Below are 14,591 nucleotides of genomic sequence, written 5' to 3'. Positions count from 1 at the left end.
ACCAGCTCCCACCCACCACACCCAGCCCACATCCTTGGCCAAAATCAGTACCCCCCCCAATCAGCTCCTGCTGTGGCAGATATGCCCCCCCAGTTCAGCTCCTACCCTGCCATACCTAGTAGGTGGTCTCAACTAGAACCAGCACCCCCACAAAGTGGCTCCTGTCTCCCCAGATGTGGGTAATGGCTTCAGAACCAGGGCTCCACCAAAGCGGCCCCTGCCTAGGGCTAGGGGATGAAGCCCTACTCAACAGTGCACACAGCAACCACAGGTGAAACTCTGAGCCAGCTTCACTCATCAGCCCCACCCACCAGCATGCCCACATGTCTCAACCTAGCCACAACAGGAGGGTGCATGTACCCACAAAGGGGACACCCCGGGACACCTGGTTCTGATGACCAGTGGAACTGCACTTCTGGGCTCCACAGGACTCCTTCTACATAAGGCCAACCCTTCGAGACCAGGAGATGTAGCTGATCTACACAGAAACACACACAGAGCCAGGCAAAATGAGGCGGCAGAGGAGAATGTTCCAAATGCAAGAAGACAACAAAACCTAAGAAAGAACCAAATGAAATGAAGATAAACAACGTACCTGATAGGGTAGCCAAAGTAATCATCACAAAGATGCTCACCAAGCTTGGAAGAAGAATGGATGAACACAGTGAGAACTTCAACAAAGAGAAAATATAAAAAACAATCAGAGCTGAAGAATACAATAACTGAAATGAAAAACCTACTGGAAGGATTTAACTGCATATTAAAGGATACAGAAGAACTGAGCAGCGATCTGGAAGACAGGGTGGTGGAAATCATCCAAGAGGAGCAACAACAAGAAAAACAAATTTTAAAAAATGAAGATATTTTAAGGGACCTCTGAGATAACATCAAGCAGATTAACATTCCCATTGTACAGTTCCCAGAAAGAGAAGAGAAATGGGCAGAAAACTTATTTGAAGAAATAACAGCTGAAAGCTTCTCTAACCTGGTGAAGGAAACAAACATCCAGGGCCAAGAATTATAGACAGCCACAAACGAGATGAATCCAGATATATTCACACCAAGACACATAATAATTATAAGGTCAAGAGTGAAAGATAAAAAGAGAACATTAAAGGCACCAAGAACAAAGCAACTGGTCATGTACAAGAGAACACCCGTAAGACCATGAGATTTTTTCAGCAGAAACTTTATAGGCGAGAAGGGAGTAGAGCAAGGTATAATCTATGTGCTCAAAGAAGAAAACACTACAACCATGACTACTCTACCTGGCAAGGTTATCATTCAGAATCAGAGAGACAAAGAGTTTCCCAGACAGGCCAAAGATAAAGGAGTTCATCACCACTAAAGTGGCCTTACAGAAATGTTACAGGTACTTTAAGCAGAAAAGGCCATAAACAAACATAAGAAAACTGTGGGAGAAAAAACTCCCATTGATAAATGCAAACAAGAGTAAAGATAGGGGCGCCTGGGTGTCTCAGTCAGTTCAGTGTCCGACTCAGGCTAAAGTCATGATCTCATAGTTCATGAGTTTGAGCCCCGCATCAGGCTCTGTGCTGACAGCTCAGAGCCTGAAACCTGCTTCGAATTCTGTGTCTCCTTCTCTCTCCACCCCTCCCCCGCTCCCGCGCGCTCGCTCTCTCTCTCTCAAAGATAAACATTAAAAAAATGTTTTTAAATTAAAAAAAGGGTAAAGATATTATATTCACTACTTATAAAGTTAGCATAAAGGTTAAAAAAAACAGCAAAATCAGGTAGATCTACAACAATTATTTAAGGGATACACAAAATAAAAACATGTAATATAGGACACAAATTACCTAAAATGTGGGGGGTTTTTAACATAGTGCTCTTAGAATGTGTTAGACCTTAAGGAACCAACAACCTAAAATAGACTGTTCTAGGGGCGCTTGGGTGGCTCAGTTAAGCATCGAACTCTTTTTTTAAAATATCATTTATTGTCAGGTTAGCTAACATACAGCGTATACAGTGTGCTCTTGGCTTTGGGAGTAGATTCCCATGATTCATCACTTACATACAACACCCAGGGCTCATCCCAACAATTGCCCTCCTCAATGCCCATCACCCATTTTTCCCCTCTCCCCCACCTGCCTCATTAACCCTCAAGTTTTGTATTTAGAATCTCATATGGTTTGCCTCCCTCTCTGTTTGTAACTATGTTTTCCCTTCCCTTCACCCATAGTCTTCTGTGAAGTTTCTCAAATTCTACATATGAGTGAATACATATAAAATCTTTCTTTCTCTGACTTAGCCTCACACCCTCCAGTTACATCCACGTTATTGTAAATGGAAGATTACATTCTTTCTTATTACCAAGTACTATTCCATTGTATATATAAACCTTCTTGATCCATTTGTCAGCTGATGAACAGTTAGGCTCTTTCCATAATTTGGCTATTGTTGAAAGCAGTGCTATAAACATTGGGGTACATGTGCCCCTATGAATCAGCACTCCTGTATCCTTTAGATAAATTCCTAGTAATGCTATTGCTGGGTTGTAGGGTAGTTCTATTTTTAATTTTTTGAGGAACCTCCACACTGTTTTCCAGAGCAGCTGCACCAGTTTGCATTCCCACCAACAAGCATCTAACTCTGGACTTCAGTCCGGGTCATGGTCTCAGTCTGTGGGTTTGAGCCCTGAATCAGGCTTCACCTGGTCTGTCACTCTCTCTCCCCCTCCCCCACTCTCTCTTGCATAAGTGCTTTCTCCCTCTCTCAAAAAATTTAAAAATTAAAAAAAAATAGACTGTTATATACATAGGATGTTATATATAAATCTCATGGTAACCACAAACCAAAAAACCTTCAAATAGATACACAAATAATAAAGAGAAAGCAATCCAAGCATAACAGTACAGTCATCAAAGCACAAAGGAAAAAAAAAAAGAGCAAGAGAAGAAAGCAACAGAGTAACTACAAAACACCATATAGAAAGACAAACTCAAACTGGGTTAAAGACCTAAGGGTGAAACCTGAAACCATAAAATTCCTAGAAGAAAATATAGGCAATCATTCCTCTGACATTGGCAAGAGAAACACCTTTCTAGATAGGTCTCCTCTGGCAAGAGAAACAAAAGCAAAATTAAACCACTGGGACTACATCAACACAAAAAACTTTTGCACAGCCAAGGAAACAACAAAATGGAAACCTACTGAATGAAATAGATATTTGCTAATGATATATCCAAATAAGGGTTAGTATACAAAATATATAAAGAACTTCCACAACTCAACACAAAAAAAGCAAATAATCCAACTTAAAAATGGGCAAAGACGGGGCACACCTAAGTGATTCAATTAAGCATCTGACTCTTGATCTCAGCTCAGGTCATGATCTCACAGAGATGGAGCCTGCATTGGGCTCTGCACTGACGGCATGGAGCCTGCTTAGAAGCCTGTCACCCTCTCTAACTTTTTTTTCTTTTTTACTTTTTTTTTTCCTTCCCCTCCCTCCACGGTCTTCTGTTAAGTTTCTCAGGATCCACCTAAGAGTGAAAACATATCGTATCTATCTTTCTCTGTATGACTTATTTCACTTAGCGTAACACTCTCCAGAGAGGGAGAGAGCCAAACCATAACAGACTCTTAAAAACTGAGAATAAACTGACGGTCGATGAGGGGTGGGAGGGAGGGGAGGGTGGGTGATGGGCCTTGAGGGGGGCACCTGTTGGGATGAGCACTGGGTGTTGTATGGAAACCAATTTGACAATAAATTTCATATTAAAAAAAAGAATCCTGTCTCTCCCTCTCTCTGCACCCCCCTCAGATAAATAAATCAACTTAAATTTTTTTAATTAAAATTTTTTTAAATGGGCAAAGAACCTGAATAGACTTTTTTTTCCAAAGAAGATATACAAATGGTCACTAGACACATGAAAAGATGTTCAATATCATTCAGCATTAGGGTAATGCAAAGTAAAACCACAAAAGGCATCACTTTACACCTGTCAGAATGGCTAAAATCAACAAGACAAGAAATAACATGTATTGGCAAGGATGTGGAAGAAAAGGACCCCTGGTGCCCTGTTAGAAGGACTGCAAATTGATGCGGCCATTGTGGAACATAGTAAAGAGGTGAGGTTTCTCCAAAAAGTAAAAATAGAATTACCATATGATCCAGTACTTCCACTACTGAGTATTTACCCAAAGAAAACAAAAACACTAATTTGAAAAGATATATAGGTTTACTGCAGCATTATTTATAATAGTCAAGATACAGAAGCAATGCAAGTGTCCATCCATAGACAAATGGATAAAGAAGATGTGGGGTAGGGGCACCTGGGTGGCTCAGTCGGTTAAGTGTCCAACTTCGGCTCAGGTCATGATCTCCTGGTTTGTGGGTTTAAGCCCCACATCAGGCTCTGCGCTGACAGTATGGAGTCTGCTTGGCATTCTCTCTCTCCCTCTCTCTCTGACCCTCTCCTGCTCCAACTCTGTCTCTCTCAAAAATAAATAAAAACATTAAAAAAAAAAAGAAGATGATGTGTGGGTATATATATTCAAAGGAGTATTACTCAGTCATAAAAAGGATATCTTGCCATTTACAACAACGTCGATGGATCTAGAGAGTGTAATGCTAAATGAAATTAATCAGTCCAAGAAAAACAAATACCATACAATTTCACGCATATATGGAATTTAAGAAATAAAACCACCAAACAAAAACAGAGAAAAAAAAAGTCTCTTAAATATAGATACCAAACCAGTTGCTGTCAAAGAAAGTAGGGTGAGGGACTGCATGTATTAAAGACAATTAAGGGTACACTTATCGTGATGAGTACTGAGGAATGTATAGAATTGCTGAATCATATTGCGCACCTAAAACAAATATCACACTATAGGTTGATTATACTTGAAAAAATAAAATTCTACAAAAAAAAAAAAACCCCACTAATCAACAAAATGGAAGTGCATAGCTACTAAGAATTACTTTAAATGTAAGTCATCTAAATGCTCCTATAAAAAGACATAAGGTGACAGAATGGTTCAAAAAAGTAAGACTCATCTATATGCTGCCTATAAGAGATGCACTTCATAGCTAAAGACATCTACAGACTGAAAGTGGAGGAATGGAAAAAAGATATTCCATGCAAATGGAAATTAAAAAAAAAAAGTCAAGGTAGCAATACTTAGTAGACAAAACAGACTTTGAAACAAAGACTGTCACAAGAGGCAAAGAAGGGCATTACATAATGCCCTTCTTTATCATTATAAAGAAATCAATCCAATAAAAGCACATAACAATTATAAATACCTATACACCTAACATAGGAGCACATAAATACATCAAGCAAATATTAATAGACATAAAAGAAATTGACAGTAATACACTGAAAGTCTTCAACACCCCATTCACAGTATTGATATATCAACCAGACAGAAAACCAATAGGGAAACAGTGGCTTTGAATGACATGTTTGACCAGATGGACTCAACAGACATATATAGAACATTTCATCCAACAACGGAATATAAAATCTCTTCAAGTGCACATGGAACATTCTCCAGTATAGATCACAAGTTAGGCCACAAAATAAGTCTCAATAAATTTAAGAGGACTAAATTCCTATCAAGCATCTTTTCTGACATCAAAAGTATGAAACTAGAAATTATAAGAAAAAATTGGAAAAAAACAAATACATGAAGGCATAACAATATGCTACTAACCCGCCCATGGGTCAGGAAAGAAATCAAAAAGGAAATCAAAAAACACCTAGAGACAGATGAAATTACAGACACAATGTTCCAAAATCCAGGAAACATAGCAAAAGCATTTCCAAGGGAGATGTTTATATCAATACAGGCCTATGTCAAAAGAAAATAAAATAAAAATCTCGAACAATCTAACTTTATACCTAAAGCAACTAGAAAAAGAAGAACAAAGCCCTAAGTTGGTAGATGGAAGGAAATAAAAATCAGAGGAGTAATAAATAATATGGAGACTAAAATTACAATAGAAAAGATCAATCAAACTAAGAACTGGTTCTTTGAAAACATAAACAAAACTAATAAATCTTTAACCAAATCAAGGAAAAAAGAAGACTTACATTCAGAAATGAAACAAAAGTTGCAACTAACACTACAAACATACAAAGGGTAAGAATACTACCAACGATAATATACCAACAAATTGGAAAACCTAAAACAAACAGAGAAGTTCCTAAAAACATACAAACTTCCAAGACTGAATCAGGAAGAAACAGAAAATCTGAACAGACTCAGTTATGAAACTAACTCAGTAATAAAAAAATTCCCAAACAAAAGTCCAGGGCCAGACACTTTCACAGGTGAATTTTACCAAACATTTAAAGTTAGGGGCACCTGGGTGGCTCATTCAGTTACATGTCCGACTTCGCCTCAAGTCATGATTTCACGGTTGCTGAGTTAGAGCCCTGCATCAGGCTTTGTGTTGACAGCTCGGAGCCTGGAGCCTGCTTCAGAATCTATCTTCCTCTCTCTCTGTTCCACCCCCACTCATTCTATCTCTAAAAATAATAAATAAAACATTTAGAATAATCTTAAAAAAAATAAAGTAGAGTTAAAATAAAAAAACTAAAGGAAGTTTTCCAAATCCATTCTACAAGACCAGCATTGCTCTGATATCAAACCAAAGACACTACAAACAACAACAAAAAAAATAAATTAATTAATTAAAAAACAACAGGCCAATATCCCTGATGAACATAGATGCAAAAATCCTCAACAAATTATTAGCAAACTCAATTCAAAAATTAATTAGAAGGACCATTCACCACAATCAAGTGGGAAATATTCCGGGGATGATCCAATACCCACAAAACTGAACATGATACACCATGTTAACAAAAAGAATAAAAACAAGATTATCTCAATAGATGCAGAGAAAGCATTTGACAAAATTCAGCATCCATTTATGATAAAGAATTTCAACAAACTGAGTAAAGGAACATACCTCAACATAATAAAGGCCATGTATGAAAAACCACAGGTAACATCATATTCAACAACGTAAAACTGAAAGCTTTTCCCCTATAATCAGGAACAAGACAAGGATACCCACACTTGTCACTTTTATTCAACATAGTACTGGAAGCCCTAGGCAGAGAAATTAGACAAGAAACAAAAGGCATCCAAATTGGTAAGGAAGAAGTACAACTTTCCCTATTTGCAAATGATAGGACATTAAATATAGGGAACCCTAATATGCAAAATTAATACACAGGCATCTGTTGCATTTCTATACACTAATAATGAACAATAAGAAAAATTAAGAAAACAACCCCACTTATAGTCACACCAAAAACAGTAAAATGCCTAGGAATAAATTTAACCAAGAAGTTGAAACGTCTATACTGTGAAAATTATAAGGCACTGATGAAATAAGTTGAACACAAATTAATGGAAAGACATACCATGCTCATGGATTGGAAAAGTAAGTATTGTTAAAATGTCCATACTATCCAAAGAAATTTACACATGTAATCTAATTCATATCAAAACACCAACAGCACTTTTTCACAGAAACAGAACAATCCCAAAATTTGTATGGAACCACAAAAGACCATGAATAGCCAAAGCCATCTTGATAAAGAATGACAAAGCTGGAGGTATCATCTTCCCACATCTCATACTAATCTATAGTAATCAAAACAGTATGGTACAAGCACAGTAACAGACACACAGATCAAAAGAACAGAATAGACAGCCCAGAAATAAACACACACATATGTGGCTAATTAATCTACAAAAGAGAAGGCAAGAATACACTACAGAGAAAAGATGGTTTCTTCAATAAGTAGTGTTGGAAAAACTGAACAGTAACATAAAGAATGAAACAGGACTACTTTCTTATACCATATACAAAAATAAACTCTAAATGGATTTAAAAACTCTAAATGTGGGGCGCCTGGGTGGCGCAGTCGGTTAAGCGTCCGACTTCAGCCAGGTCACGATCTCGCGGTCCGTGAGTTCGAGCCCCGCGTCAGGCTCTGGGCTGATGGCTCAGAGCCTGGAGCCTGTTTCCCATTCTGTGTCTCCCTCTCTCTCTGCCCCTCCCCCATTCATGCTCTGTCTCTCTCTATCCCAAAAATAAATAAACGTTGAAAAAAAAAATTAAAAATTCTAAATGTAAGCCCTGAAACTATATAAGTCCTAAAAGAGAACATAAGCAGTAAACTCCTAGACATCAATCTGAACAGTATATTTTTCCATCAGTCTCCTCAGACAAAAGCAACAAAAGCAGAAATTTAAAAAATGAGACTACATAAAACTAAAGCCTTTTGCATAGTGAACCAAATCAAAAGGCAACCTACTGGATGAGAGAAAATATTTTCAAATGATCTATCCAATAGGGGGTTAATATCCAAAACATAAAGAACTCCCATAACACCAAAAAACAATCCAATTTAAAAATGGGCAAAGTACCTGACTAGACACTTTTCCAGAGACATACAGATGGCCAACACATATGGAAAGATGTTCAACATCACTCTCATCAGGAAAACGCAAGCCAAAAGCACCATGAGGTTGCACCTCAAGCTTGTTAAGACAATTATCTAAAAACTAGAAGATACCATGTGTTGGCAAGGTGTGGAGAAGAAGTAGGTCCCTCATATGCTGTTGATATGAATGTAAACTGGTGCAGCCACTAAGGAAAACAATGTAGAACTTCCTCAGAAAATTAAAAATAGAACTACCATGAGGTCCAGCAATCCCACCTCTGGGTATAAACCCAAATTGGATGAACTCAGTACCTCAAAGAGCTATCTGCACTCACAAAATTCAGTGCAACAGTTTTCACAAGAGCCAATATACAGAAACGACCTACATGTCCATTGACAGATAAAGGGATAAAGAAACTGTGGTGTATATATACAACAAAGGATTATTTAGACCTGCCATTTGCAACAATGGATGAAGGATGGACCTTGAGAGCATTATGCTAAGCGAAATAAGTTAGAGTAGGACAAATACCATGATCTCATTTACATGTGGAATCTAAAACAAACAAACAAAAAACATACAATGAGATACCATCACACACCGATTAGAACGTCTATATTTTCTGACCATACGAAGTACTGAGAGGAACAGTTGGAGCTCTCATATATTGCTAATGCAAATAAACATCACAGCCACTCTCAAAAACAATTTTTCAGTTTCTTACCAAGTTAAACATACACCTACCTTCTAGCCCAGTGAACCTATCCTAGGTATTTACCCAAAACGTACTGAAATTGACGTTCATATAAAAACTTGTACATGGATCTTTATGGATGCTCCGATAGCCTAAAATCGTGAACTTAAAGTCTCTTCTCAACTGAGGACTAGATCATTAAAACCGTGGTACCTCCCTACAATGGAATACTCAGCAATTTTAAAAAAAAATGAATAAATACAAAACAAACAAATTTCAAGTGCATTATGCTAAGTAAAAGCAACCAAGCTAAAAAAAAAAAAAAAAAAGCAACATACTGTATGATTCCACTCATACGGCATTCTGGAAAATGCACAACTAGTGTTGGAGAACGATTCAGTGGTTCCCACAAGTTCAGGTTAGGGAAGGGTCTGACCAAAAAAGGGCAGAAGTGAGGCTCTTTGCAGTGATGGCACTTTTCTGCACTGTGGTTGTAGTTGTCGTTATACAACCATGGGCATTTATCAAAACTTGTAACAGCATATAAAGACAGCAAATTTTACTGTGTATGGATTTTAGATACTTTAGAAAATCAGAAAGAGACAGAGATCTCTCTGGACAACAGATATCTCTGGATGAGAAACAGTTTTCATTTAACAAATGTTTAAGGCCCATAAAAAATGGACCAAATATACAACAGTAAATAAAATAGATCTCCCTACCCTTGGATAGTTTAGTCTACTTGAGCAGGCAATGTCTCCAGAGTGGGAAAACAAAGACCAAGTGGTGTGAACAGAATGGCCGCCATCTTTAAATACAACAAGACACCTCCCCTCAACTACTCTGCCCTGTCATCTGCAGCCTTATATGTATTAAGCCATCCATAGGCCAACTTCATCAAAGAGTTGTCCACCCTCACTCATCCCCCATAACCCTACTCCCTCTTTTAGGGAAGTTTAGGTTCTCATTTAGACCACCAAAGAGAGGTTGCTCTTCAGTCATCAATTTACTTGACTTCTCAACAGATTTTGGCTCTGTCAATCACTCATACTTATGCAAATACCCTGTATCCATGACTCTCCTACTTTTCCCTTTCCCTGTCTGACTGCTCCTTCTCAACCAGGTTTAGCATCCCACAAGGCTTAGTCCTACCCTAGGGCCCATGCTCTGCTCTTCCTATGTACTCTCCCTTGAGAGTTTCATTCATATTCAGTCTCAACGGACACCCAATTATTGTTAAGTCCCAAAGGTCTATCCTCCACTCAGGAGCTCTGAGCTCCACTCAGAGCTCTTCTCAAAGCTCCAAACTTAGAGATGCAACCACCTATTCCAGATCTCACTTGGCTCAAAATGACTCAGATGGTTCAAATACACTGCAACCCAGTATGTCCAACATCTGCCATATGAATTCCTCCACCAAACCTTTCCTGCCTACATTTCTCAGTGTTGGTCCTGGCATGCGGTGTACCTGCCAGAAACACAGGAGTTATCTTTGACCCTCGCCCACCTCCTTTCCCACCAAACCATCAGCAATACCTACTAATTTCATTTCCCAAATCGCTCTCCAATTTGCCTCCTTTACTCCATCCCTACTGCCTCTACCCTAGTCCAGCAACTGTCTGGTAGCTTTATAACCACTACCTGTTCTCACCACATCATTTGGATTTCCTCCAATCCAGTTGGTTTTTTCCAAATGTAAATTTGATCCCATCACCCCTCCTTTCAGAACACAAAAGGCTTCCCATTCACAGAACAAAACCCAAATCTTCACTAGGTCTGGCACTGCCTCAAGCTCTTGCCTCATCCTTCTTACTCCCTTTGCTCCAGACACAAGAGCTTTCTTTCATGCCCTCAAATGCATGATGTACTATGCTACCACAGGGCCTCTCTCCACAGACTGTCCTCCTTTGGATTACACTCATCTCTCCCTGATCCCAACATTAACTAGGAGGTCACTTCATCCATCACATTTTAGCTCCAGTATCAATTCAGGAGAGAAGACTTTCTTAACCCTTAAGTCGAGGTCAGATTCTCTCTTTTTATTTATTTTTTGGATCATTTGCTTCCATTAAAAATTATGAAGTCACTAATGGGGTCTTTTGATTGTGTCAATCACCAACAATAGGACTATAAGCTTTAGGAGATCAGGGACTTTGTATTTTGCTCAACGTTGAAAGTCTAGCACCTAACACAGCAGCTGCTTTATACTAGGTACATAGTATTTGCTAAAAATTGGACTCAGCAATCCTACAAAACGAGGTATGTATAATATCATACATGTCTGCATTCTGTAATAGCAATGTCCTATTAACCACCTATTAACCCAACCACCTATTAACAGAGAGCTTGATTAAATATATTGTGACACTAAAGAAACTGATCCCATTCACAACTGCACCAAGAACCATAAAATACCTAGGAATAAACCTAACCAAAGATGTAAAAGATCTGTATGCTGAAAACTATAGAAAGCTTATGAAGGAATTTGAAGATACAAAGAAATGGAAAAACATTCCATGCTCATGGATTGGAAGAATAAATATTGTTAAAATGTCAATACTACCCAAAGCAATCTACACATTCAACGCAATCCCAATCAAAATTGCACCAGCATTCTTCTCGAAGCTAGAACAAGCAATCCTAAAAGTTGTATGGAACCACAAAAGACCTCCAATAGCCAAAGTAATATTGAAGAAGAAGACCAAAGTGGGAGGCATCACAATCCCAGATTTTAGCCTCTACTACAAAGCTGTAATCATCAAGAAAGCATGGTATTGGCACAAAAACACACACATAGATCAATGGAATAGAGAACCCAGACTTGGACCCACAAAAATATGGCCAACTAATCTTTGACAAAGCAGGAAAGAATATCCAATGGAAAAAAGACAAGTCTCTATAACAAATGGTGCTGGGAGAACTGGATGGCAACATGAATAATGAAACTAGACCACTTTCTTACACCATACACAAAGATAAACTCAAAATGGATGAAGGACCTGAATGTGAGACAGGAAACCATCAAAACCCTAGAGGAAAAATCAGGAAAAAACCCTCTTTGACCTCAGCCACTGTAATTTCTTACTTGACACATCTCAAAGGCAAGGGAATTAAAAGCAAAAATGAACTATTGGGACCTCATGAAGAGAAAAAGCTTCCGCACTGCAAAGGAAACAATCAACAAAACTAAAAGGCAAACTACAGAATGGGAAAAGATATTTGCAAATGACATATCAGACAAAGGGCTAGTATCCAAAATCTATAAAGAACTCACCAAACTCCACACCCAAAAAACAAATAATCCAGGGAAGAAATGGGCATAAGACATGAATAGACACTTCTCTAAAGAAGACATCCAGATGGCCAACACGCGCACGAAAAGATGTTCAACGTCACTCCTCATCAGGGAAATACAAATCAAAACCACACTGAGATACCACCTCATGCCAGAGTGGCTAAAATGAACAAATCAGGAGACTATATAGATGCTGGAGAGGATGTGGAGAAATGGGAACCCTCTCGCACTGTTGGTGGGAATGCAAACTGGTGCAGCCACTCTGGAAAACAGTGTGGAGTTTCCTCAAAAAATTAAAAATAGAACTACCCTATGATCCAGCAATAGCATTGCTAGGAATTTACCCAAGGGATACAGGAGTGCTGATGCATAGGGGCACATGTACTCCAAAGTTTATAGCACCACTTTCAACAATAGCCAAATTATGCAAAGAGCCTAAATGTCCATCAACTGACAAATGGATAAAGAAGATGTGGTTTATATACACAATGGAATACTACTTGGCAATGAGAAGGAATGAAATCTGGCCATTTGCAGCAACATGGATGGAACTGGAGGGTATTATGCTAAGTGAAATGTCAGGCAGAGAAAGACAGATACCATATGTTCTCACTCATATGTGGATCTTGAGAAACTTAACAGAAGACCATGGGGGAGGGGAAGGGGAAAAAAAAAGTTACAGAGAGGGAGGGAGGCAAACCATAAGAGACTGTTAAATACAGAGAACAAACTAGGGTTTGATGGGGGTGGGGGATAGGGGGAAATGGGTGATGGGCATTGAGGAGGGCACCTGTTGGGTTGAGCACTGGGTGTTGTATGGAAACCAATTTGACAATAAATTATATTTTATATATATATATATATATATATATATATATATATATATATACACATATACACACACACATGGTGACATGCATACAATGGAATACACTATGCAGCTCTTTAAGGCAACTTGATCTGCATTGGTATGGAAAGATCCTCAAGATCTATTTGTGAAAAAAGTCAAAGTATAGCAAAGTGTATAGAGTGGGCTGCCATTTGCGTAAAAGAACACAGTCAGTATACAAGTATGAATTCTTTCTTGGATGAAAATACTCATTAAACATTTATAAGAAACTAGTAACAGTAGCTACTTGGAGGGTAGGTGGGAAATGGGTGGGTGGGTGTCAGAGATGAGAGAGAAACTACTGACTACCATTTTATACTTCTAGATTTGGGGACCCTCGTGAGCCACTCAACATGTGCAAATTAGGTTATTAACTCAAAAAATATGAGTCCTTGTCCCGTGGAATACCCAAAACCCCACATCAGAACACTCCCAGAAGTCAGTCTGTCACACTGCCTTAAAAACATCCGAGATGTTTTTAAGATACTGGGACTGGCCACCTCCTCTACTGAGCCAGCCCCATGATCATCCCAGCTCAAATATGCCAACGCTATTTGGGAAAGGGACAGTCTTCAAAATCTCCCCCCAACTCTGGCATCTGTCCCAAATGGACAGATCCCTTTTATATTTTCATACCCCAAATTACTGTTTTTAGGTTTATTTTTAGACAGAGAGAGCACATGCGCACACACACGTGCTCACATGGCGGGTGGGAAGGGGGCGAGGCAAAAGGAGAGAGAGAATCCCAAGCAGGCTGTGCGCCATCTTGGCACAGCCCAAAGTAGGGCTCAGTCTCGCAAAGCGTGAGATCATGACCTGAGCCAAAATCTAGAGTTGGACACAACCAACTGAGCCACCCAGGCGCCCCTTTACCCAAAACTATCTTAACCTTTACATTCCACAACCATTTTGGCCACCCTGTATCTCTACGTCTTAACAAATAGAGTTAACCATCAAAGAAGTGTTAGCTATAGCAATCATTTCCTTGAGGACTTTTTCTTCTCCCTTAAGACTGCCAGAGCCTTATGCTATCAACAACATTAATGATATAATAGTCATAACAGCTCTCATGTATTGAGTACATACTCCGTCAGGCACTATGCTAAGGGCTTTACATATTTTCATTTTTTTTTTTTTACATAGCTAAATCATACTGTATCAACCCTATGATGTAGATTGTTTCCATTTTACAGGAGAGGAAACTGAGGCACTGTGCCCACCTTCAGTCCATCTTTTTCTCTCACTTTATGAGGATCCCAATACCAAGTAGT

The 14,591-nt window shown here is 38.8% G+C and overlaps 1 protein-coding gene across 1 annotated transcript in view; it reads right to left on the bottom strand.

Moving 5' to 3' along the window:
* The window catches only part of CCDC3 (coiled-coil domain containing 3), a 117,190-nt gene that overhangs the window by 98,961 nt on the left and 3,638 nt on the right, over positions 1-14,591 (bottom strand). The gene's annotated exons all lie outside the window — the stretch shown is intronic.

The sequence above is a fragment of the Puma concolor genome, chromosome B4, assembly GCF_028749965.1.
Source record: "Puma concolor isolate L17-30 chromosome B4, mPumCon1.1.hap2, whole genome shotgun sequence".
NCBI lineage: Eukaryota > Metazoa > Chordata > Mammalia > Carnivora > Felidae > Puma > Puma concolor.
This window is presented reverse-complemented; position numbering and strand designations above follow the sequence as displayed.